Source organism: Penaeus monodon, chromosome 32, assembly GCF_015228065.2.
Source record: "Penaeus monodon isolate SGIC_2016 chromosome 32, NSTDA_Pmon_1, whole genome shotgun sequence".
In the NCBI taxonomy this organism is placed as follows: Eukaryota; Metazoa; Arthropoda; class Malacostraca; order Decapoda; family Penaeidae; genus Penaeus; species Penaeus monodon.
The window spans coordinates 3,435,015-3,439,795 of record NC_051417.1 but is presented as its reverse complement, the minus strand read 5'-3'; positions in this window follow the sequence as shown (position 1 = coordinate 3,439,795).

The following is a 4,781-nucleotide window of genomic DNA, read 5'->3' as shown; positions in this document are numbered from 1 at the left end:
TCCCGGTTTTTGTCGCAGCGAAGTCTGTTCAAGGCAGAGCGTTTGTCATCGCTCAGGAGCAACCTTTTCACGGAAACCTGTTCACGTGCTACAAAGGCTAATTAACCACCTGGTCCGTAAACAATACGTCATCGTTATCAGTTACTTCAGCAATGAAAATATTCCTCTTTTCCATATGGCACGGAAGCGAAGTGAAGCAGCTTGAGCTTCATCCTAAAGCCTGGCAGCCACGGACTCCAGGGGATGACTATTTGCGTTTGCGATTTCATATCAATCGAAGTAGGAAGTATTTTTTTAATTGGTTTGAATTGCTGATAAGATCTGCATTTATTAAGCCAAATCTAAGTCAGTCATTGTCTTTGGAAAAATGATGGAAATATATTTTTCAGCATAGAGAAGGCCAAATTAAGCGACAAATAAATATGTTTTAATATCTGCAATGGAAAGCGCTTCGCTAGAAAGTTGACATATGACAGTAAACTGTTGCAAACAAGCAGACACACAGGAATCATTTTTCCTATTCTTTATTGATTATCAAGTATAAAAGAAAGGCAATAGTTTGTCAAATGAACTTAAAACTGTATAAAAAAAAATGATGTGCAATGAGAACTTTGATAATGATGGCACTAAAAACTCATAAATGTATACCACTATCACGCTCTTCACTCTTACTACTTCTAAACTAGAACGGCGTGCTGTGAATTACTGTGACTGTTCTACTACTACAGTGAAGGAGCTTCATATAGATTGTTCAAGCCAATATAGAAACCCACAGTAAGCTCTGGTCCTATGACTGGCGATCATCAACAGACGACGCCTGAGGGAAGAAGCGAAAATAAAGATCAGATTTCGCTGCTCTTATTCAAATTTTCTGACAATACGTAATGCACCTCACGGACGTTTTTTTACCCACTGGGATTTTTTTTTTTTTTTCTAATACAACCCTGATGTAAATAATCCCAGTCCAACTGCGACTGATTCAACTGATATTTTTGCACAACCCTGATTTAATTTCTTTCTTTTAATACAACCTTGCTTTAACTTCTTCCTCTCCCACTACAACCCTAATTTAACTTCTCTCTCTCCCTCAACAACCCTGATTTAACTTCTCTCTCTCCCTCAACAACCCTGATTTAACTTCTCTCTCTCCCTCAACAACCCTGATTTAACTTCTCTCTCTCCCTCAACAACCCTGATTTAACTTCTCTCTCTCCCTCAACAACCCTGATTTAACTTCTCTCTCTCCCAGCACAACCCTGATTTAACTTCTTTCTCTCCCTCAACAACCCTGATTTAACTTCTCTCTCTCCCTCAACAACCCTGATTTAACTTCTCTCTCTCCCTCAACAACCCTGATTTAACTTCTTTCTCTCCCTCAACAACCCTGATTTAACTTCTCTCTCTCCCAGCACAACCCTGATTTAACTTCTCTCTCTCCCTCAACAACCCTGATTTAACTTCTTTCTCTCCCAGCACAACCCTGATTTACTTCTCTCTCTCCCTCAACAACCCTGATTTAACTTCTCTCTCTCCCTCAACAACCCTGATTTAACTTCTCTCTCTCCCTCAACAACCCTGATTTAACTTCTCTCTCTCTCCCTCAACAACCCTGATTTAACTTCTTTCTCTCCCTCAACAACCCTGATTTAACTTCTTTCTCTCCCAGCACAACCCTGATTTAACTTCTCTCTCTCCCAGCACAACCCTGATTTAACTTCTCTCTCTCCCTCAACAACCCTGATTTAACTTCTTTCTCTCCCTCAGCAACCCTGATTTAACTTCTTTCTCTCCCTCAACAACCCTGATTTAACTTCTTTCTCTCCCTCAACAACCCTGATTTAACTTCTTTCTCTCCCAGTACAACCCTGATTTAACTTCTCTCTCTCCCTCAACAACCCTGATTTAACTTCTCTCTCTCCCTCAACAACCCTGATTTAACTTCTCTCTCTCCCTCAACAACCCTGATTTAACTTCTCTCTCTCCCAGCACAACCCTAATTTAACTTCTCTCTCTCCCAGTACAACCCTGATTTAACTTCTCTCTCTCACAGTACAACCCTGATTTAACTTCTCTCTCTCCCTCAACAACCCTGATTTAACTTCTCTCTCTCCCTCAACAACCCTGATTTAACTTCTCTCTCTCCCAGTACAACCCTGATTTAACTTCTCTCTCTCCCAGTACAACCCTGATTTAACTTCTTTCTCTCCCTCAACAACCCTGATTTAACTTCTTTCTCTCCCTCAACAACCCTGATTTAACTTCTCTCTCTCCCAGTACAACCCTGATTTAACTTCTCTCTCTCCCTCAACAACCCTGATTTAACTTCTCTCTCTCCCTCAACAACCCTGATTTAACTTCTCTCTCTCACAGTACAACCCTGATTTAACTTTTCTCTCTACCAGTACAACCCTGATTTAACTTCTCTCTCTCCCTCAACAACCCTGATTTAACTTCTCTCTCTCCCTCAACAACCCTGATTTAACTTCTCTCTCTCCCTCAACAACCCTGATTTAACTTCTCTCTCTCCCTCAACAACCCTGATTTAACTTCTTTCTCTCCCAGCACAACCCTGATTTAACTTCTCTCTCTCCCAGTACAACCCTGATTTAACTTCTTTCTCTCCCTCAACAACCCTGATTTAACTTCTCTCTCTACCAGTACAACCCTGATTTAACTTCTCTCTCTCCCTCAACAACCCTGATTTAACTTCTCTCTCTCCCTCAACAACCCTGATTTAACTTCTTTCTCTCCCTCAACAACCCTGATTTAACTTCTCTCTCTCCCTCAACAACCCTGATTTAACTTCTCTCTCTCCCTCAACAACCCTGATTTAACTTCTCTCTCTCCCAGTACAACCCTGATTTAACTTCTCTCTCTACCAGTACAACCCTGATTTAACTTCTCTCTCTCCCAGTACAACCCTGATTTAACTTCTCTCTCTCCCAGTACAACCCTGATTTAACTTCTCTCTCTCCCTCAACAACCCTGATTTAACTTCTCTCTCTCCCAGTACAACCCTGATTTAACTTCTCTCTCTCCCAGTACAACCCTGATTTAACTTCTCTCTCTCCCTCAACAACCCTGATTTAATTTCTCTCTCTACCAGTACAACCCTGATTTAACTTCTCTCTCTCCCAGTACAACCCTGATTTAACTTCTCTCTCTCCCAGTACAACCCTGATTTAACTTCTCTCTCTCCCTCAACAACCCTGATTTAACTTCTCTCTCTCCCTCAACAACCCTGATTTAACTTCTCTCTCTCCCAGTACAACCCTGATTTAACTTCTCTCTCTCCCAGTACAACCCTGATTTAACTTCTCTCTCTCCCAGTACAACCCTGATTTAACTTCTTTCTCTCACAGTACAACCCTGATTTAACTTCTCTCTCTCCCTCAACAACCCTGATTTAACTTCTCTCTCTCCCAGTACAACCCTGATTTAACTTCTCTCTCTCCCAGTACAACCCTGATTTAACTTCTCTCTCTCCCTCAACAACCCTGATTTAACTTCTCTCTCTCCCTCAACAACCCTGATTTAACTTCTCTCTCTCACAGTACAACCCTGATTTAACTTCTCTCTCTCCCTCAACAACCCTGATTTAACTTCTCTCTCTCCCAGTACAACCCTGATTTAACTTCTCTCTCTACCAGTACAACCCTGATTTAACTTCTCTCTCTCCCTCAACAACCCTGATTTAACTTCTCTCTCTCCCTCAACAACCCTGATTTAACTTCTCTCTCTCCCTCAACAACCCTGATTTAACTTCTCTCTCTCACAGTACAACCCTGATTTAACTTCTCTCTCTCCCTCAACAACCCTGATTTAACTTCTCTCTCTCACAGTACAACCCTGATTTAACTTCTCTCGCTCCCTCAACAACCCTGATTTAACTTCTCTCTCTCCCTCAACAACCCTGATTTAACTTCTTTTTCTCACAGTACAACCCTGATTTAACTTCTCTCTCTCCCTCAACAACCCTGATTTAACTTCTTTCTCTCCCTCAACAACCCTGATTTAACTTCTCTCTCTCCCAGTACAACCCTGATTTAACTTCTCTCTCTCCCTCAGCAACCCTGATTTAACTTCTCTCTCTCCCTCAACAACCCTGATTTAACTTCTCTCTCTCCCTCAACAACCCTGATTTAACTTCTCTCTCTCCCAGTACAACCCTGATTTAACTTCTCTCTCTCCCTCAACAACCCTGATTTAACTTCTTTCTCTCCCTCAACAACCCTGATTTAACTTCTTTCTCTCCCAGTACAACCCTGATTTAACTTCTTTCTCTCCCAGTACAACCCTGATTTAACTTCTCTCTCTCCCTCAACAACCCTGATTTAACTTCTCTCTCTCCCTCAACAACCCTGATTTAACTTCTCTCTCTCCCTCAACAACCCTGATTTAACTTCTCTCTCTCCCAGTACAACCCTGATTTAACTTCTTTCTCTCACAGTACAACCCTGATTTAACTTCTCTCTCTCCCAGTACAACCCTGATTTAACTTCTCTCTCTCCCAGTACGACCCTGATTTAACTTCTCTCTCTCCCAGTACAACCCTGATTTAACTTCTCTCTCTCCCTCAACAGCCCTGATTTAACTTCTCTCTCTCCCAGTACAACCCTGATTTAACTTCCCTCCCATTACCGCTGCGCCGTTCTCTCGACTTCCTTAAAGCCGGAAGTTTGGCAGCTTAGTTGCCGATGCTCTCCCGCGCCGCCTCTTACCTTCTCGCTCTCTTTCCCTGTATATAGAGGGATAGAGAGACAAAGATATATATATATAGA